Genomic DNA, 22,848 nt, shown 5'->3' on the forward strand with positions numbered 1-22,848 from the left:
TGCTTTGGGGCTGTTTCTCCGCAAAGGGACTAGGATGACTGATTCATGTACAGGACAGAATGAATGGGGCCATGTATCATGAGATTTTGAGTGCAAACCTCCTTCCATCAGCAAGGGCATTGAAGATGAAACGTGGCTGGGTCTTCCAACATGACAATGATCCCAAACATACCGCCCGGGCAACGAAGGAGTGGCTTCGTAAGAAGCATTTCAAGGTCCTGGAGTGGCCTAGCCAGTCTCCAGATCTCAACCCCATGGAAAACCTTTTGGAGGGAGTTGAAAGTCCGTGTTGCCCAGCGACAGCCCCAAAACATCACTGCTCTAGAGGAGATCTGCATGGTGGAATGGGCCAACATACCAGCAACAGTGTGTGCCAACCTTGTGAAGACTTACAGGAAACGTTTGACCTCTGTCATTGCCAACAAAGGATGTATAACAAAGTATTGAGATGAACTTTTGATATTGATCAAATACTTATTTTCCACCATAATTTGCAAATAAATTCTTTCCAAATCAGCCAATGTGATTGTCTGGATTTTTTTTCTCATTTTGTCTCTCATAGTTGAGGTCTACCTATGATGCCAATTACAGGCCTCTCTCATCTTTTTAAGTGGGAGAACTTGCACAATTGGTGGCTGACTAAATACTTTTTTGCCCCACTGTATATCCCTTGGGCCCCATTTATATCTATTTATTTTGTATTTCAATGATTTAGTTTATAAACAAAAAAGAAAAACAGGAGCAACAAGACACGCCCACGCAGAAGCCATCAATTGCACATAAAAAAAACAAAGAAAACAGTGCTCTAACACCAACAGAGCAAAAGCTGCGCCCACGCAGGGGCTATCAATGGCACAAAAACATCAGTATAACATCGACAGTATCTCAAATCAAAGGCAGCTATCCACCGCCACACCAAAAACAAACAGAATTAGAAAAGGAAGGAGGAGTACAAAAAGAAAAAGATAAGACCATGAGCAGGGGTTCGGGAACACCAATACCGAGCAACATCACAACCCCAGACTAGCCGGGGGGAGCGTTGGAAGGGCATATTGCAGCCACGGCTCCCAGATTTTCAAAAATTTCCATTGGGAGTCATTACAAATACTCGACATCTGTTCAGCAAGCATCATAGTGGTCATATGGTGGTCTCCTAGATTGTAAGCTCCAAGGAGCAGGACCCTCGAACCCTTCGTGTATCGCATTGTATTGTTATTGTACTGTCTCATGTATTGTCTCCCATTGTAATGTACAGCGCTGAGCGAACTGTTGGCGCTATATAAATACTGTATAATGATAATAATAATATGGTGCCGCACCCCCTGAAGAGAGACAAACGGGTGCTTCCATGCCTGAGCAATTGTTCTAGTGGCCGACAAAAACAAATAGGAAGCCAACTTCTGCTGGTGAGCCAAGAGGCCCAGTATGGGACAATGAAGCAAAGCGTACCGAGCATCCCGGTATATGGGGAGATGGAACAGGGTGAAAAGGAGGCGAAACACATGAGACCAAAAACCAATCAGTCTATATAGATTGATTTGATCGCAGACGGAATGGCCTGCGGTTCTGCCCACGATTCCAAATTGCACTGCAAAACTGGCAAAATGCAGCATGCTTATTGAGGTGCCATTCATCTTCCATGGCACCTAAACGTGATGATAGGCATGGTTAGCGCTTAAGCGTAATTAATTAAAATGAATTAACGCCTGAACACTTGACACGCCTAAACGCATTACACAAGTTTACAAGCGTTGAGCTTGTTTTACTGCCAAGATACCACTGCCAGGAGGAAGAGATGGAGAGATTGCAAAAACGTCCAGTGTGCATGAGTTCTAAGAGGTGTTGGAATTTAATATTGTGATTCACATTATATGTGTTCTTATTTACTTTATAATACTGAATACCATAATTACAACTATTAACTACACAAGAATACAATAACTTGTTTATAGTAATGCCCCTTTAAGTGGTTTATTCAACAGTCTGGTATCTTACTAAGCAATCAAGCAAAGATGAATCTATACCATATATAGTGTGTAAGCAAGGGGTGACAAACTGGCAGCCCTCCAGCTGTTGCAAAACTACAAGTCCCATCATGCCTCTGCCTTTGGGAGTCATGCTTGTAACTGTCAATCTTTCAATGCCTCGTGGGTCTTGGTAGTTTGGCAGCAGCTGGAGGGCTGCCAATTTGACACCCGTGATGTAAGCTATCCAATCTGGAAGTCTTTAATTCATTAAGTCTAATTCAGAGTGATACAACTTGGTTTAACATGATTCAGTTTGTTTTCATTTAGCCTTGATTGGCTACATAAAAAAGAAACCTGTGTAGAGTCTTGTTTACACTTGCAGTTGGGTAGCAATAAAAACAGGTGCTTGAACTGCGTTTTTACTTCCCCCTTTCAACGCAATGGCAAGCTGAAATCCATTGTTTCCAATAAGCCCAGTTCACGCCAATGCACTGGTTTGAGGTGTGCTTTGTGAAGATGGAGCATGCTGTGATTCACATTAAGGAAAGAAAACTGCATATCAATTCAATGTGTCAAAGTGCATCTATAGTCAGAACGTAAAATCATACATTCATTTCCACATTGTATTTCACTTATTTCTAGCCTACACCTATTAATCTGAATGATTGTTAGGTTTCTTTGTGAACATGTATTCACTGTACCCTGGTGATAGGCACAGCTGTGTCCAGAGCTGCTGTTATAAACCATGGGGCCCCATATGGCAAACTGGACAGCCCTCTCCAAAAAAACACAGTTTCCTATGCTTCAGTTATGAATACACACAGTGAGTGATAGTGAGAGGTACTGATCACTCACTGTGTTCATTCAAGAAAGGAAGGGGCTGGTAAATGTGACTCTTCATCTTGAAGGATCCTATTGTGTGATCGCAGCTGCCAGGGGATTGGTTCCAGTAACTGCACTCCACCGTGCCAATCGCCCTCCCTGCCCATCCGATTCACTCAGCTGTTTGGGCCCCCTGCTGGCCTGGACCCCGTGCAGAAGGACTGGTGGTACCCCCTTATCCACAGCCCTGGCTGTGTCATACATTTCACAGAGCCTGTCTTCTGAACTACAGAGGTGCTGGGTGTGGGAATTTTAGGAGGCGGAGTCAGTGCAGGAATCACTACTTTCAGGCAGCAAGGTACCATGGGATATGTAGTCATTAGAAATTGCAGAGGAGAAGCTGCAAAGTATGCAAGGAATCCAGGAAATTGTGGAATGAGATCATCAGCAGACTGGCAGCATTCACAACATGAAAGGAGATTTTATATTGGATTGTTAAGGATAATTATTTTATATTACTATTACAATGCTGATGTTATAAAATGAAAGTGTATGCAGTGACCATAGATCTCTTTTATAAAATGCACATCAATATATTAGTGTGAACGTTTAGATCGGGTAAGCAGGTAAGGTTGTCTTTGTTGTGGAAATTGTGAAAGGCCTGGCAGATTTAGTTCTATAAATAGGGATATTATCCTCACGCCACACAGACTTTCCTCTAATGCTCTTTACAACGCACACTCAGCACATGGAGGAAACAATGTAAAAGTCGTTCTCATGTTATCGCCGTTCTATGTGACTGCTTTCATACAAACTTTCTAAGAATGTCATAACCTCTGCTTGTCATACTGTATATGGCCATGATATCTTACACACTATATTAGAAAGTGTATTATATTCTGTTTTTATTTCTTAAGGGCTCATTCACATGTACGCTCAGCCCCATACAGTATGAGGAGCCTTTTGTTTACTTCTCTGCCCTAGCATTGAACTGCATGCAGGCAACCCCTAATGGTGAATGGAGACACATCAGCAGTATGGACTCATCTACACAGCCAAGTTTGACAGGTAAGCAGGGACAGTTGTAGGGACCCAGATGCAGAGCCTGTACATTACATCCAGGGCTGTGCACCTGTCCCTCCAAACCTAGCTGTGCAGGTCCATACTGCCTATATGTCTCCATTCACTAACCCCCCGGTTCACATCTGTACGGCCGTGTGGGCCGTGTTTTGCAGGGGCATGAGAGTCTATTCATTTGAATGGACTCCCGTGCCCGTGACACACAGGGAAAGAAGTCCCTAAACTTCTTCTGAAAACGCAGCCTGCATGGGAACCTTCGTTCCCAGTATGGTTGCGTTTTCCAGTGCGGGCGGCGTGCCATTATAACTAATGGCACCTGCCCCCAGGTCCACATTTCTCTGTGCGGGTGCACGGATTTTTGTGCAGATCCACAGCAGCACCACCCGCACAGTTGTGAACCTAGGGTAATAAGGGTTGCCTGCATGAAGTTCAGCAAAAGAATAGTAAAGTAAGCAAAGGGCTCTTCACGTTGCTTGGGGCTAACACTCAATTTTCTCTCTGTCTGTAAAATAAATTTTTGTTCTTGCTTTAACCAAGGCGTATAAATGGCCTTGAAGCCTTGAATGTATTGAGGTGATTATACCGGGACCATGGTTGAGACTATACCCATGAAAAGTGATTCTCTTTCAACTACTTTACAGCCCCTGGATCACTTTTACATGGGGCAGAGGGGGGAAAAGGTTTAAATTTTTTTTTTTTTTAAATAACTAAAGTGTCATACTTACCTGCGCTATGCAATGGTTTTGCACAGAGCAGTCCCAATCTTCCTCTTCTGGGGTCCCCTGGTGGCACTCCTGCCCCTCCCCCTGTCGAGTGCCCACCATTTCAAGTCACTTGCTATGGGGGGCACTTGTGCGTACTTGCTCCTGAGCCAGCTCTGTGTGTCCATAAGACACACAGTGGGGCTCACAGCCCGGGTTCCCTCCTCCCTCACTGGCTGTGATTAATCGCTGTCACACCTTTAGGGTGTGAACGGAGCCTAAGAGCCTCACTCACAGTTAGTGCACTTCCATAGGAACACATTTCCTTATGTATAAAAAATACTAAGGGATAATTGTGAAATTTTAACTTGACTGAGCCGGTCAGAGATCAACTTTCACACACTGTCTCCCAGCATCTGAGTGTGCAGCATGTGATGTCAGGCAGGTGGCAAGACAAAACCATTAAACCTACTGTATGTGATATATGACCCATTGAGCAAAGTGTCAGACCTGCTGTAGGTGAGCTAACTTATGAAGTTGAAGTGCCACAAAGTGAGTAAAGCTAAGTTAAGGGGCAAATATGAATATTTCATAACAAATCTGGACAATTCAAATGATTTAGACAGAATACTTACCGTGTATTCTTGCAGAAATCCTATTTAGAGCATACTTGTCAGTGAAAGGAATATGTTGGCTGCCAGTGCTGGCTGCTCTGTTAGTTATCTAGCTGTGAACTCTTGATACAAATAGACAGCAAATGAAAGCTGAAGAGGCATTAGAATTCCTCAATCCAATACTTATTTCAGGTCAATGATTAAGAAAATATTGGTGCTAAAGCTTCAGCATGACAGCCCAGCAGTGAGCATTTTCAAAAGATATCAGCAATGGCACCGCACATATTTCCCCCCCCCCCCATATTGACAGGCATTATTTATCAACTTTTGTTTTTAATGTGCTCCCACTGAAGAGATTTAAGAGATTTTCCCACTGAAGACTTTCCTTTCCTGTGCAGTCATTGGGGCAGGAAATAAGAGGAAATATCATAATAGGCACACTGATAGTCAGTGGCACCTTGGCACTCTGGGGCCCAGAAGGGAAAGGCATTTCAGTGAAAATTGGGTGCAGCACACAAGGCATCGTTGGGGTGAACATTGAGCGCAAAGCATTACAATGCAGACTCCTGCCATGTATAAAGTTAGCTTGAAGTAATCCTCAGTAGCTTTATGTTTCACTCTCTTTTGCGGAAAACTCCATAAGGGCTCGGCCTGGAAGTCTGAGGACATACGATATTGAAAAAAAAGTAGTGCAAGGGACAGCACAAGCCTGAAGGTGAGTTTTGCAGAATAAAGTTTTCTTTTATTTTATATTTTAGTCAGCTATTGATTTTTATTTTTTTTCCCCTATTTTTAGCTTGAATTCTGCTTAAACAGTTATTGGAAAATAAACTGCATTGAGCTTGACAAAGAGAATCTGAAATATATTTTAAATGCAGGAAACTATTTTTCACTGTTGATTGGAATTATTGTTGGTTCTCCACTCATTCTTAGTGCCCTTTGGAAGGCCACACACCGTCCTTTTTCATTTTCCTATACCATGCTGTCCTAGCAATTTGCCTCGTGCCAGGAACATTCAGCAGTTTTATAATCTCTTTCAAAAAAGAGTATTTCTTAATACCAAACAGCCATTACAGAGAATTACACAGTCATATAACAGAGTAAAAGAATCATCCTTGTACCACATGCTTGTCATATTTTCATTCCCATTCTTTAAAAAATCATAAGGTTAGGGCAAGTCAGAAGCTGCATAACTCAATCCATGCGGACGTTTAATAACTCAGATATGCTGTAATCTCTTATACAGACATGATTTGGAATACTAAGCAGGTCTTGATTTGAATTTGTGGCTGAATGTATAACACTGACAATTTCCAGGACCTTTTTAGAGAACACAGCTGCTAGTTATTGAAGAAAGCAGTGTGTCTACATTCTTTTTCTTGCTACGCATTCGTTTTTCTGTAATCTTTCAACCAAGAGGTGTTAAGAAAGCTGCCTTGTGACTTATCTGAACTTGGTTAATCAGTCTGTGGAATTTTAGGCTTTAGAGTAGTACAGAGCTCGTCCTCTTGGAGTTTACTGTATGTGTGTACTGTCACATTGAACAAAACAGGCTCTATCTAGTACACAGTGTTCTAAACCAGGGGTCTCCAAGCTTTCAAAACAAAGGGCCAGTTTACTGGCTTTGAGACTTTAGGGGGGCCAGACTGTGACCATTGGGAATAGAAATTATCCTGTGGCTTTGGGAGTAAATAATACATCTTTGGCATTAGGGGGAGGAATAGTGCCCTATTCTTGGTGTAAGTTGGAGAAATAGTGCCCCATCCTTGGTGTCAGTGGGAAGAATAGTGCCCCATTGTTAGTGTCAGTGGGAGAAATAGTGCCTCATGGTTTGTTTCAGTGAGAGGAATCGTTCCCAATTGTAGGTGTACATGGGAGGTATAGTGCCCCTTCCTAGCCGTTAATGGGAGGAATAGTGCCTGTTGCTGATGTCAGTAGCAGGAATTATGCCCCCTTGTTGGTGTCAGTGAGAGAAATAGTGTCTTGTATCAGTGGGAGAAAAAGTTCCCCAAGGGCCGGATAACGGCAAGCAAAGGGCCGCATTTGGCCCCCGGGTCGTAATTTGGAGACTACTGTTCTAAACTAGTGTGATTAAGGTCTGTAACCCTACAAGGAAAGCTTTGAACATTGTTATAAATAGCTCTGCATTAGTAAATTAAGTAGTTAGACAATACAAAAAAGCATGACCAGCTTCTAGAAATAACAGTAAGTATACTGACAAAACAAAACCTTACTAATTCTTTTCATGCATATATGTAACACCTTTACCTTGCAGACCACAGCAGAATACATTTCAAATTGTCCAGTTTCTTCACTTTCTTGGAAGTTTCTAAACACATTTTAAATGCAGAGTCCATTGCATGTGTTGGGCTGACAAACTAACTTGCTAGGAAAGAAGATGAGGATTAAATAGGCTCCAAGGGCTGGATTCACATGGAGTGGGAAAACGAAACAATTTGGTTGCAGTAGAAAACTTGGCAAAAAAGACTTGATTAACATGTGAGTTGTCAGGGGATAGTACAGCATGGCTCCCTAAATGTTCTGCTTATGGCTACTAATGTATTACATTGCTTGTCGGGTTGCCTTCACAGCCCACCCTGGTAAGAAGCCATTTGAAAGCTGGAAAAATGCTGACGTCAACAGTTTGCGCAGCGCTTTACAATATAAGGGAGACAATACAATTACAATACATTTCAGTACAGAAGGAATATGAGGGCTCTGCTCGTGGAGCTTACAATCTAAATCTAAATCTAAAATGCATAGTTGTCCCAGACACAGTCTTTAGGTAATAGCAGTAGTAATATTCACTGGTTCTGATGATATATCAGAAAGTAATGTAGTGATTCCCTGACAATTATTATTATTATTATACAGTATTTATAAAGCACCAACAGTTCACTCAGCGCTGTACATTACAATGGGAGACAGAACATGCGACAGTACAATAACAATACAATGCGATACACGAGGGGTTCAAGGGCCCTGCTCCTTGGAGCTTACAATCTAGGACAATCAAAGTTTTTGTGGATTAAATTTCTTTCCCAGCCAGTTATACCCCACTTCTCCTAAACTGAGCAGAGTCTCCATAGATTGATGGTTAGTGGAGAACTGTTCTCTTAGATTGGTGGCCAGATGAGATGTGCCCCCTTAGATTGGTTGTTGGAGAAGTTTTGCCCATAAGATTTGTTGTAAGTAGAGAAGCGTTCTCTTGAATTTGTGGTTTGTCAGAAAAGCATCTTTTTACACTGGTGGCCAGTGTCAAGTGTCACCTTATATTGGTGGTAGCAGAGAAGTTCTACCTTAAAGTGGTAGTAAACCCACTTTTGTATCTTTTACCTACAGGTTAGCTTACAATAAAGCTTACCTGTGGGTAAAATGAATATCTCCTAAACGTGCCCCGTTTAGGAGATATTTGCTCTTTTTGTCCGCTGGCGTATGCGCTCTGAAGGAACGGCATACCCGTGCCCTTCCTTCTGAGCACTGTGACGTCAATACGGCTCGGCCAGTCTGACACCCAGGACTCGTGAACCCAAACGGAAGACCAGGTGAAGATGGAAGCCTCTGCAGTGGGGACACCGCTGGAGGGCTTTGTTTAAGGTAAGTCCTGCATAATGTGCTAGTATGTGGTGCATACTAGCACATTATGACATTACCTTACAGGGGATTTTTTTATTCTTTTTTTTTACAGCTGTGGTTTACTACTGCTTTAAATTGGTGATAGCTGAGAAGTACCATTAAAGGTTACTGTGGTGCCACTTAGATTGGTGGCTAGTAGAGAAGTGTCTCCTTAGACTGGTGGTCAGTTTAGAAGTGCTTCCTTAGATTGGTGGTTGGTGGAGAAGTTTATCCTTAGATTCGCCACAAGTGCCACTTTACATTTATGGTTACTCTAGTGTCACTTTACACTGGCATTCATTGGAGAAGTGTCCCCTTACATTGGTAGTCAGTGTAGAAGTTCCCCCTTACTTTGGTGGTCAATGTAGAGAGCCATGATGGTTATTGTATTGCCAATTTACATTGGTGCTCAGTGAAAACGTGCCCCCTTACATCAATGGTCAAAGTAGAATTGTCATTTTATATTGTTTGTAGAAGATAAGTGCTACCTTACATTGGTGATAGCTGAGAAATGCCATCTTACATTAAGGGTTACTTAATGTAAGAAAAGCCTGATATAGGAGGGTGCTGTAGCAACAGCCAGATCGTTAACTCGTATCAGTGTAATCATGTGATGGTCACCAAATCCCTAATGAAGGGGTCCTGTGTGACCTGGAAACATTGCACTTACACAAATTGTGATGTGAACGCTTCAATAAACATTTGGACTTTATGTTATAGATCCATGGTGTACTGGCGGCATAGGTTCTTGTCTTAGTTCAGTGGTTAGTGAATAAGTGCCCCCTTAGATTGGTGGTCAGCAAAAAAGTATTCCTTAGCATGGCTCTCAGCAGAGACGCGCCCCTTAGGTTGATGGTCACTGGAGAAGTTCCCCCTTAGATTGCTTGATACTGGAGAAGCATCCCCTTGGATTGGTGATTTGCGGTGAAGTGTTCCCTTAAGTTCGTGGTCAATGTGGAAGTACCACCTTGCATTGATCTTAGCAGAGACATGCCATCCTACATTAAGGGTTACTGTAGTGCCACTTTAAATTGGTGGTCAGTGAAGACGTGCCCTTTTACATTGGTGGTCAACAAAGAAGGCTGCCATAAGGCCATATAGTTTCTTTATAAATTCACCTCTTAGTTCAGATCACATGATATGTTTCCATAGCACTCATTCATGGGAAAAGCCTGATGAAGGAGAATGCGCAGTTGGGTAGCTGTTATCAATGTAATTAAGCGATGGTCATCACATACCTGATGAAGGGGTCCTGTTTGGCACCAAAACATTGCACGTACACAAATTTTGATGTGACAGCGTAAGTCAAAGTTTGGACTTTGTTATGGATACTTGGAGTGCTAGCAACTTGCAGTATGTTCCCAGTGCAGATCAGATTACATATGATACATTACATATGGATCTACCCGTGTAAAAGTCAACAAAATTCTAACCGGTTAAAAAATCTTTTTCTTGCAGCTGTATAACCAAATTTGGTGCACACGCTGACAAAGGTTAGAGATGCTTATATTAAGTAAGATGAAAAAAGAAGTATGGCCAAAGCATTTTTAGGTGGCTTGGTGACACGGGAGTACACTTAATTTGCTCTCTAAGAGTCAGCTAATAGTGGGCTATTGCCTTCTGTCAGCTGACATGGCAGAGCTGAGCCAGGCTCTGGAAGGATCCTAACCATATTGTTGGGATCCACCCAGCTGCAGGAACCAGCTGCTCCTGCCTCCTTTCCCGCCAGTGAGTGCTGGAGGAGCATAACAGAGAGTGGTGAATGACAGTCACCAATATTCGCTCTGAGCAGACTGAGAGCTGAGTGATCAGTTGTCATGTGATCCCTCAGTTCTCTGGATTAGAACTGACATGGGACAGTTGCAAAATCACACTGATGCTGCAACAAAGAAGTGAGTATTAATGCTTATTTTTCTAAACGCCAAACGCCTCCTTTAAATGCTAAAAAGCTGCTGTATTGTGAGGAATATATTTTTAAAACTGATCTCTGGGATAGGGCAGGCTCCAACACTTTCCTCTTCTCCTTAATGCTGTGGGTAGTTGTATCATGTACAATGCAGGGCTAATAAACCTATAGTTTGACCGCAACAGTGAATGTCTTAGAAAGGAAGCTATTCTTGTTATGTATTCATGTTATGAGCTCATTCACACTTGTCACAGCCTTTGCAGTCCCTTCCAGATGCCTGTTAAACACCCCCTGAAAAGCAATCCATTGCAAATCACTTTCCAGAGTTTGCTTGACAGACAACTGGGAGGTGATATGCTTTCTCCTCACTGCCTGTTTTAATCCTGAAAAGCCTGAAGTACCATGTTGCAACCACTTGCAAGTAAAGTATTGTAGCTGCAACATGTGTACCATTCTGTCTGGAATGCTTTTGTTGCTTGTGGGTTGGGGGGATTAGGCAGTCAAGGGGAAGTAAAACTGTGACTCAGCCACTGATAAAACTGCAAAGGTGGGATTGTTAAAAACGTTTTATCCACCAAAAATCATTTGAGTGAATAGGGTATATTTTATTATTTTCAGAAAACTTTTTCAGTGATCACCTTTATATATTTAAAGTCAACAGATATATTTTGGGTAGATATTGATTTTAATGAATATTCAAAGTGTTCATAAACAGTTTAAAGGGTAAAGGTTTTCATTGCATTGAGAAAATAATGCTTAGTTCAACAGTTTCCATCTTGGCATGCCTCCTGTGCTACCACTGAAGCCCTGGGCTTGTCAAGGCAATTGTATAATTGATTTTTCTTCCTACCCTTCAATCACTATTACAGCAAGGGTAAAGAGGAGAATGAGAGCGAGCCTGCTACATTGCACAATGCATAAATGTGCTAATTGGCCTCCTTTAGAACAATGTTCAAAGGCAATACTTCAGTTAGTGCTATTTTTAAATTTTATAACTTCGTTTACTGTACATATTGAAATTTTCAAGTGATTTCTTAAAAAAGAGACTCTGTCACCCCCGATGCATATTATGAATTAGTGGGGGTCAACTTCCTTGATATAGAGGGCCTCAAGTGCAGACCCAGACCTCATCAAAGGCCTGCACATAATATTCAGTGAATGTAATGCTTCAGAAAGCTGTCAGACCGAAGAGAAAATGCAACAGGAGTAGGTCTACAGCATATTACTGTATACGCATGCTGTAGAAGCTGTTGGAGACTGGGGACATGCTTCAGGAGGCATTCAATGAATGGAAACACTTTACATGAGACCACTGGTATTACATCCCATTTAAAAATCAATTCTTCCATATCTGTGCTCCCTACAGCCCCCTCAAATGATTTTTATCAGCAGGATCCTATAAAAAGATCAGTAAGGAGAAAATAAAATGATAAATGATAAAAGGGTAGCACATAAATAATGTAATAAAATTTGAAAGAAATAAACAAAATTATTTTCCTTCACTGGCTTGAGTAAGCACCTAGGTAAGGAAATTACAGACTATTGTCTACAGCTAGAGACCATACAGTATGTGCCAAAGTGCTGCATGAAGCCTCCAGGTTGCAGGCTGGGAATCAGGGTCATGTGAGGCTACTATGGCTACTGACAGGAGTGACATGAGAGCCAAAAGAAGATGGTGCGGTGTCAGGCTTGTGTAGAAATTCTGACACGGATGTGTCGGAAGAGTAGAAGAATAGAACCCGTTTGCTGCACACCATCAATACAACATTAAAGAAGAAAGATAGCCATAACTATTGAAATGTAAGCAGATTTGCACAACATATTGATTGCATAGCTCCCAACTGTCCCTGACTTCAAGGAACTGTCCCTCATTTGGAACAAAGTCCCTCTGTCCCTCAGTCCTCCTCATTTGTCCCTCATTTTGATCAGATCTATATAGTTGTATATAAAATACACTATTTATCTATCAAAAAGTATTTTACAGTGCTAAACCTTTCATCCAATCTCTAAATTGCTGCATTTGGATATTTCCAAAGCCAATCTAAAGGAATAGTAGTGGGAAAGAAAACTACTTTTGGGTTTAGCCAACAATTTTTTTGTGTGTAATACTCCTTTAAGGGGGGTGTGGCAGGGGGCATGTTCTATGGCTACATACTGTTGCTAATAGGTGTCCCTTGTTCCCATCTCAGAAAGTTGGGAGGTATGTGATTGGAATCTGCATGGAGTGCTGACTGGATCTCTTCAACAGGCACAAGCATCCATGTCATAGTTGTATGGTTGTTTAGGCCTCATTCACACAGGCATGCCAATCCATTCATCTGTGCAAAGGGCTGTGTTCATCCACATGGGATGCAAAGACTGTGTTCTGATCTTTGTATTAAACCCACATGAATGTACACTTCCACTTGCACTTGGAGGACCATGCAGATCCTTCCTGTCATTGTTTTCAACAGGCTGCCTGCACGCAGCTACATGGAACACTTCTGAAACCCACGTGGGTGAAGAGAAGTCTTCTTACGAGTGTATGGATTAGTACACCCATGTAAATGAGGCCTAAGTATTATTGCATATTTTTTTTTTTTTATTTAAATATTTATTAATTTTTTTCATGTTATTACAAAAATTCCATAAGAAGAAACACAATACATATAAATAATCCATACATTTCTACTTTGTCCTTCCTATTTACCTCTTTTCTTTCCCTTCCCTCCCAACCCACCTTTTCCCCCCTTCCCCCCTCCCTCCCCTCTGCAAGATCTCCAATCTCTCAAGGCCCGATAACTTTAAATAACTTTCCTAGTTTAGAGTTTTCTATATTTCTCTTTTAGTCCTGATTTTTCCCATTTTTCCCATCACGAGTAGTATAATTTCAACCTGTCTTCCTGAGTATAATAAGATTTTTCCATTCTACTGATCTGGTTTACCCTATTGATCCAATCCTCCTCCGTCGGCACCTCTGTCTTCCACCAAAACTTGGGGATCAACCCTTTTGCAGCACTTAAGTAGTACCATACTCCTGATTCTTTGTATTTATTTACTGCTGTCTCAACATTATGTAGGAGACACATGTTTGGGTCTAATCCTATGTTATTTCCAGGTATTATTTCTATTAAATTGACTATTGTCTTCCAGAAATCCTGAATTTTTGGACATTGCCACCAAATATGAAACAACGTGCCCTCCTCCCCACATCCTCTCCAACACATTTTTGACTTCTCCCCCCTCATCCTGTGCTCAGTGCTCGGTGTAATATGCCATCGCGTCAGACATTTATAGTTGATCTCAACGTCTCTCATACTAACACTCTCGTGAACTAATCTAAATATCTTATTCTGTTGATCTTCATCTATCTCCACCTCCATGTCTCTTTCCCAATTTGTTATAAAATTAACTTTGTGTCTGTGTCTAATTCTGTGAGTATTTTATACATTTTTGTAACACCGTGTTTCCCATCTCGCCGTGTTTCTAGTAGCCTTTCAAACATATTCCACTCATTTTTTAATCTCAAGGGTTTTGGGAGAGTTCCAATAAAACATTTTAATTGTTGATATTTCCACTCATCTATTTTAGTAAACATATCTCCTCCCCTCTCTTTTAGTTCTTTAAATGTTTTCAGTTCCCCCTCTATCAATACGTCTCTCAATTGGATATCTTCCTTTTTAAACCATCTCCCTGATATCTCCTCTTTTCCTGGAGGGAAAAATTCCGTGTTTGCAAGAGGCATTAATATAGAATTGAATTCCCATTTCATATGTTTGTGTAAATTATCCCATATCTTTAACACATTTAAAGTGTAAGTGCTTGTGCTTTCTTTAATTGTTCTATAATGTGCTGGAACCCATATCATCTTACTCAAATTAATTCCACTCAGTTCGTTTTCTATTTTTACCCAACTTTTCCCCTTATAGTTAAAAGTCCAATCATAAATTCTTGCTAAAATTACAGCTTTGTAATATCTCTTAACATCAGGTAGTCCCATCCCCCCTTTCTCTTTAGTCCTACTTAGTGTTTCATATTTTTTTTATTCCTCCATATATATCTTGTTAGCATTCTTCTCATTATCTTAAAAAAACGCCTCTGGGAGTTTGATTGGGATCATTTGAAATCTATAGAGTATTTTAGGTATAATTACCATTTTAATTAGGTTTATACGTCCTAACCATGATGGGTTTCCTCCTTCTAATCTTTTTAGTTCGTCCTTAGTCTCATTTATCAGAGAAATATAGTTTAATCTATACAGTTGTTTATGTGAGGTAGCAAGTTTTATTCCTAGGTATTTTATATCTTTTTCTCTCCAAATAAAGGGGAATTCTTTTTGTAGTTTTTCTTTTTCGCTCTTTGGTATATTAATGTTCAGAATCTCTGTTTTTGTTGGGTTAATTTTTAGATTTGATAGTTCACCATATTCCTTCAAGATCTTCATTATACTTGGTAGTGTTATTCGGGGGTTGCCTACATAAAACAGAAGGTCGTCCGCAAAGGCCGCTACTTTATGTTCTATGTTTTCTATCTGTATTCCCTTTATCGCTCCACTATTCCTTATTATTGATAGCAGGGGTTCCAATGTCAAAACATACAGCAAGGGGGACAATGGACATCCTTGTCTTGTTCCATTGGACATCCCGATGGATTCCGACCTCTCCCCATTTACCGTGATGATTGCGGTGGGCTCCCTATATAATTTACCTATCCACTCACGCATTCTCTCTCCAATCCCCAACACTTCCAAGTTGTCCATCATAAAGCCCCAGTCCACTCTATCAAACGCCTTTTCGGCATCAATTGACAAGAGCACCACCGGGGCTATACCCTTTTCTACTTTTCTGAATAAGCATCAAAGTTCTCAACCCATTGTCTCTACCCTCTCTTCCCCGGACAAATCCCACCTGGTCTCCATGGATCCATTCGGGCATTAGATCTTTCAGCCTGTTTGCTAGGACCTTTGCGTACAACTTGGTATCAGTGTTCAATAATGAAATTGGTCTGTAGCTAGAGCACTGAGAAGGATCTTTTCCCTCCTTGTGAATGAGAACAACATGGGCCTGAAGGGATTCCCTCCTCCCCTCCATCCCACCTCCCAAGTCATTCATATATTTCTTTAACTTTGGTAACAGTACTTCACAAAATTTTTTATAGTACTTAATTGTATAACCATCCGGGCCTGGGCTTTTCCCTCCCCCTGTACTTCTTAATGCTACTTCTATTTCTTCCTGAGAAATTTCTGATTCCAAGGAGTTCAATAGTGTTTCACTGAGCTTTGGCAATCCCGCATTTTTTAAATATATCATCCTTTTTTCATTAATACCTTCTCTATTTTCTTTTGGTGAACCTTGGTGGCTGATGTTGCACAACTTTCTATAGTACTCCGTGAATACTTTAATGATTTCTTTAGTTGAGTGGACCAACTCCCCCTTAGGGCTTTTTATCTTTTCTATATAATTCCTGTTTTTCTTTTTATTCAGGGCTCTCATTAAGTATTTTCCTGGTCGATCACCCCATCTATATCTTTCACCCAATACCTTGTTATATACTCTTCTCCTCTCCTCTTCCATCAATCTCTCTAATTCATCTCTTTTATCCATTAGCTTCTGTCTTGTTTCTATTGTTATTTTCTTCTTATGTATTTGCTCCAACTCCAGGATTTCCTTTAAAAGTCCACTAACCCTCTCTCTTCTTTCTTTTTTTTTCCTTGCTCCCATCGCAATCAAGATTCCTCTTATATATACCTTATGACTTTCCCATACTGTAGCTGTCGATACTTCCTCTGTCTCATTTTCTTTGAAATATACCTTAATCTCTTCCTTGATCTTCTGCACAATATCCTCATCAAAGAGAAGAGCCTCATTTAACCTCCATCCTAGACCTCCCGTCCACCTTTTCCCCCATCCTATTTTCATTATGACTGGGGCATGGTCCGAAAAAGTTCTTGTCTCTATTTCTATTTTAACCAGCATTTCAATGAGTTGATGATCTATTAGAATATAATCCAGTCTCGAGTATATCTCATGTGCATTAGAGAAGAAGGTATAGTCTCTGTCTTTCATATGCATCATTCTCCAGGTGTCCACCAGTTGGTACTCGTGGATCGCCTTCTTCAAGGCTCTCAGAGACCTACCCCCCTCTCTCTGCACAAGGGAGGTTGCATCCTTTTGTGGGTCCATACAAAAATTTAAATCTCCTGCTATTATCAAATGCCCTTTTTTAAAGTCTATTAATTTTTTCAATAAACCCTTCAAAAAGATCTCAGGTTTCTTGTTGGGGCAGTATATATTGGCTAGTGTACATTCAATTCCCTGAAGTTTACCCTTCAAAAACAGGAATCTCCCTTCCGGGTCAGTCTTTCTATCTTCCAACTCAAATCTCATATTCTTTGCCAATCCTATTGCCACCCCCTTTGCTCTTTTGATTGGAGAGTCAGCATAATACCATGTTGGATAATATTTGGATTTTAATTTCACATTTGATTCTATCTCAAAATGTGTCTCCTGTAGAAATACCACTGACGTTGCCCTGTGATGTAACTCTTTAAACATTTTAAATCTTTTCCCAGGACAATTCAACCCATTCACATTATATGTTATAAACTGTATTTCTTCCATCCTTCTTAATTCTGTCTCTCTCTCTTCTAATTAGTCTCTTCCTATTAGGCCCGAATATCTTGCAGAATATTAGCCCCACGGCCCCTCCCCCCCTTCTCCCCACCCAATCCCTGTCTCCCCCCCCCCGCCCCCACCCCCCCTCTCTTGTTTTTCCCCTACCCATTTTTAGGCTTATAAACTGCCTATAAATCATTTGTGGAACTATTTCCACGGTTGATTTAAAATACTGGGATTAAGCTCCGCCCATGGACGGCACACCTCTCCTCCGAACTCCCTAGTTCCCCTTTCTCTATCAACTGGGCTCAACAATACCCTTTACTTCCCTCCCTTAACCAGAGCTTCCAGATGGACTTCCACTTCAACAAGGGGGCTACAAAAGGGGCTAGGGAAAAAGATAGAGAAAAGAAAAAGCATATATTTTACTTTATTCTCCCTCCCCTTTCTCCCCAACGCCAGAACCTCCCTCCCCCTCCCCCCGACCCGCTGCCAGTCCTCCTGTCTTGTATCATCCGTATCTTCTTTTTCTTCTTCCCACCCAATTATCTCCATTCTTTGCAAATCCAGTCTATCACCAAAATCTCTCAGTTCCTCCGGGAATCTCAGGTATGCTGTGACCCCATTTTTCCAGCCAATTAGAGATGCCGAAGTACCCCATCTATATTGCACATTCTGTTTTCTCATTTGCTCTAATAGGGGTCTCAGGGATCTCCTTCTCCATAGAGTCTCTGATGTTAAATCCGCAAAAATTTGAATAGTCAAGTCTCCATACTTAATTAACGATCTTCCCTTGATCTTTTCCCAAATCTCATTTTTGACCCCAAACTTCTGGAACTGGACAACTATATCTCTCGATCTTTCCCTCTCAGTATCTTGTTTAAATTTTCCTATTCTGAACACTCTATCCAGTTCAATCACTTCTGTTTCAGGTCTGTCTCTTATGGAGTTTAAGATTTTATTAACTAGTTCATATAATATTTCCCCTTTTGCAGATTCTGGAATTCCTCGCACCCTAAGGTTACACCTTCTTTCTTTATTTTCTTGAATTTCCATCCTATAAATCATTTTTTTCTGGGTTTTCTCCAAATGGGTTATTTTTTTCCTTAGATTATCTATGGTTTGGGCCTGGGTTTTGACTTTCTCCTCTGTTTCTTCCATTCTCGATAGCAGATGGCCTAAGTCGTTTCGAATAGCTGTCATTTCATGTTTTATCGTTTTCTCCAAACTTTGAAACATTTCTATCATCTCCTTCTTATTTGGTACTTGTAGTTCACCATCAAGTTCTTTTTTTCCCAAGCCATCCGCTATTTGTTGGCTACAACTGCTGTTCATACCCAGTGATAGTCTCGGACTGTTTCCTGAGCTAGTGTCCATTTCCCCTTTAGCGCTTGTACCTTGGGCCCTTTCTGGCGTAATGTTTCCATATGATGTAAATTTCTTTATCGTGCCTGATTGGGACCCTTTGAGCCCTGCTCCCTTAGGACCTTTATTCTTCATATCCTCTTTAAGTCTTTTGCCTTCTATATTCTCTAGATGGAAATTGTACCTCTCCCTTATGATTTATGATCCAGACGGGTTTACTACTTTTGCTTATGCTCTCCTAGGGGTGTGTGGGACTCTTCTCTTCTGAACCCAGGGAATCCTCCCCTCTCCTCCTTAACCCCTTGGACCCCAATGTCACTCAGGAGTCAACTAGACAATAGACCCCCAGCAGCTCTCACTCACCCTACTCTTCCCAGGACGGTAGCTCCAAGTTTGGGTGGAGGGCCTTCACAACATCTCTGTCCTGGGGGGGGTTCCTCTGGGCTTCCAACGCTGTAGCTCTTTTTCTCTGTCAGGATTTCGTCCAAGGGATGCAGGGTGGGTCTCCTGGCACTCCTGGGTCTCCCTGGCCCAGGATCGAGCAGTCAGCTGGCCGGGGGCTCCAGGCAGCAGTGAACCGGGGGGCTGCAGACAGTAGGTAGCCGGGTTTTATGGGCAGCAGTTGGCCGGGGGGTTGTGGGCGACAGAGAGCCGGTAACCCAAGCCGGCGTCTCCCTGTCAGTCAGGCGGCCAGCTGGCTTCCTCTTCTCCCAGAGGTCCTCCGCGGCTACCACACGCCCCCGCCACGTCACCTCGTCCTCCAGCGGTCCGGGTCTCTCTCTCGTGAAGCACCGGAGGGGCCGGCGCTTCACTGCAACCTTCGTCCGGCTTCCATCACCGGCTCTCTATTCAGCGTCCCTCCAGACTCCGGTGAGTCAGGTCCTAAGGGTCACTAGGGAGGTCGGGGAGCGGAACCTAGCCGATAGCTAGTGCCGCTCACTCCCCACTGCCGCCATGTTCAGGCTCCTCCCTGAAGTATTATTGCATATTGAACTACAGAAACTGTTTTTTAAACTTCTAATTTTCAAAGGAAATTACTGACAAAAAATGAAATGATAGACTAGCGGCTTATTAGTGTCTGCATTTTGTTTCTGAACGAGCTGTTTGGCACAAAAGCTTATAATCCACATACAATTTTGGCCTACTATACGCCAAAAGGCCTGCTTGAACCCAAAGGTTACTGTGTATGGTTAGAGACGCTGGGAACACAGGTACGTAAGAAGGTTACATTCAGTAACTTGTTAAAAAAAAACAGGGTTGCATTGTGGGCAAGACTGTGGGCATGGTTCACATGAAACCAGTAAACCCAAAACAGGTGTGATTTTTAAGGGCTTGACAGCTGTCAGCAACACATCCAATATCATCACACTGATTGGAGTCAACGTTGGCTCACTCCTGGCTCCAATTAGCTCTGGGAGAAGTCATTAGGTGTCAGGAATGGACTGGCCAGCTATGGTGGGACTCACCTGCCTTTTGATCTGCAGTACCAGGGCTGGCCAGCGGGTGTTCCCAGCAATCAGAGACTCAACTTTGCAGCCAGCTAACACCTGTAACTGATTATGCTGGGGTATTTAAGGGATGGCCAGACCCACAGACTCTGCCTTGGTGTGTGTTTGTCCTGGGCCCTGCATCCTGTTTCTGTCCTGCATCCTGTTTCTGTCCTGCATCCTGTTTCTGAACCGCTGCTGACTTCTCCTGCTCTGATCCCGGCTCGCTCCTGACCATCCCTCTGTCTGACCCTCTGTACCACGCTGCTTGCTACCTGTTCTGATCCCTGGCTTGTGACCCTGACCAATCTCCGCTTGCTCCCCCTGTACCTACCTGCCCTATTGATATTGACCCGGCCTGCCTGATGACGCTTGCTTGTATGTACTGTTATCTGTGGGTGGTTTGGTTGGGTTTGTTTGCACTGTATTATGTTTAGTATTGCACTGCGTTTATGTTTGTATTGTTAGTGTTAATAAATTATATTGTTTATAACATATCTGAGGTCTGCGTTTCCCTGCGTCAGTCACACATCTCTGGTCACACCTGGGAGCCCTGACATTACACCAAGGCCAATCCTGACCAGAAGTGGCTGCACAGGGAATCCATCTTGGCTTGTTGATGGGAAGGATGGATCTGGATGAGGTTGAGTATTTATCTCTGCTAGTGCTTGATGACAGAGAGTATGCTTATCAAACTCTGAAGGAGTATACCCGGGATGAACTGCTAGAATGTATGCGGCTCGCTCATGTTCTAGTAGATCAGGGCACAGATTTCTCTATGGTGCAGCCATTGATTCAGGTTTGTGTTGAGTTGGTTTCATCTGGTTCCCCCGAATGCAGGGATGAATTTTTGCCACCATTTAGTGCAGACCAGGTTGAGTCCCTGGTGTGGTTATTAGAGGATGATGTGGGTTACTTTCTGGAGCGTTATTCCACATGTTCACCACAGACACTGAGAGATTGTATAAACGCAGTGCAGTCATTGACCAGACAGGCTTTGTGTAAGCTCAGCTTTGTTCAACCCATACTGCAGACATGGACAGACTTGTTGCACCCAGCCTCAGTCAGCTTACAAAAACCCAGTCCTGCTTCTAACTCTACTCCTGTATTCCCACCAGCTCCTCCAGTTACAGCCCAGTATACTTGGCTATCTACCGCATGTCAGTACCCTGTTCCCACTCGCTGCACCTATCCTGCCTTTAACCCTGTAAAAAAGCCCTCTGTAGCAACTGCTCCCTCTCCTGTTCCATCCTCCAGTTTTTCTCTGTCTCCAGCTGCTCCATTCGTTTGCAGACCTGCGTTTACTTGCAGTGCTCCAGTAGTTAAAACCAGAAAAAAGCGAAAATTCTTTCCAACCAATACCATCCTGCCAGTATCCAAACCGGTGAGCCTGCCTTCCGTGGTTCAGCCTGAAGCCTCTACTCAGCCTGAAGCCTCTACTCAGCCTGAAGCCTCTCTTCAGCCGGATGCCTCTCCTCAGCCGGATGCCTCTCCTCAGCCGGATGCCTCTCCTCAGCCGGATGCCTCTCCTCAGCCTGAAGCCTCTCCTCAGCCTGAAGCCTCTCCTCAGCCTGAAGCCTCTACTCAGCCTGATGCCTGCATTCAGCCTGATGCCGCTACTCGGCATGATGAACTGATCCAGCCCGACGATCCTATTAGGCCAGTTGACTCGATGCCCGCTGTTGATCCAGATGATCCGGTACCTGATCCAGTGCCCGCTGTCGTGCCAATTGACTCAGAGCCCGCTGTTCCGCCAGTTGACTCGGTGCCCGCAGTCTTGCCAGACGACTCGGTGCCCGCAGTCTTGCCAGACGACTCGGTGCCTGCTGTTCCGCCAGTTGACTCGGTGCCCGCAGTCTTGCCAGACGACTCGGTGCCCGCAGTCTTGCCAGACGACTCGGTGCCTGCTGTTCCGCCAGTTGACTCGGTGCCCGCAGTCTTGCCAGACGACTCGGTGCCCGCAGTCTTGCCAGACGACTCGGTGCCCGCAGTCTTGCCAGACGACTCGGTGCCCGCAGTCTTGCCAGACGACTCGGTGCCTGCTGTTCCGCCAGTTGACTCGGTGCCCGCAGTCTTGCCAGACGACTCGGTGCCCGCAGTCTTGCCAGACGACTCGGTGCCCGCAGTCTTGCCAGACGACTCGGTGCCCGCTGTTCCGCCAGTTGACTCGGTGCCCGCAGTCTTGCCAGACGACTCGAAGCCTGCTGTTCCGCCAGTTGGCTCGGTGCCCGCAGTCTTGCCAGACGACTCGGTGCCCGCAGTCTTGCCAGACGACTCGGTGCCCGCAGTCTTGCCAGACGACTCGGTGCCCGCAGCCTTGCCAGACGACTCGGTGCCCGCAGCCTTGCCAGACGACTCGGTGCCCGCAGCCTTGCCAGACGACTCGGTGCCCGCAGCCTTGCCAGACGACTCGATGCCCGCAGCCTTGCCAGTTGACTCGATGCCCGCTGTTCCGCCAGTTGACTCGGTGCCCGCAGTCTTGCCAGACGACTCGGTGCCCGCAGTCTTGCCAGACGACTCGGTGCCCGCAGTCTTGCCAGACGACTCGGTGCCCGCAGTCTTGCCAGACGACTCGGTGCCCGCAGCCTTGCCAGACGACTCGGTGCCCGCAGCCCCGCCAGTGGACTCGATGCCCGCAGTCTTGCCAGACGACTCGGTGCCCGCAGTCTTGCCAGACGACTCGGTGCCTGCTGTTCCG

The sequence above is a fragment of the Staurois parvus genome, unplaced genomic scaffold, assembly GCF_062004578.1.
Source record: "Staurois parvus isolate SC_StPar_1 unplaced genomic scaffold, SC_StPar_1.0 ptg000090l, whole genome shotgun sequence".
Lineage (NCBI taxonomy): Eukaryota > Metazoa > Chordata > Amphibia > Anura > Ranidae > Staurois > Staurois parvus.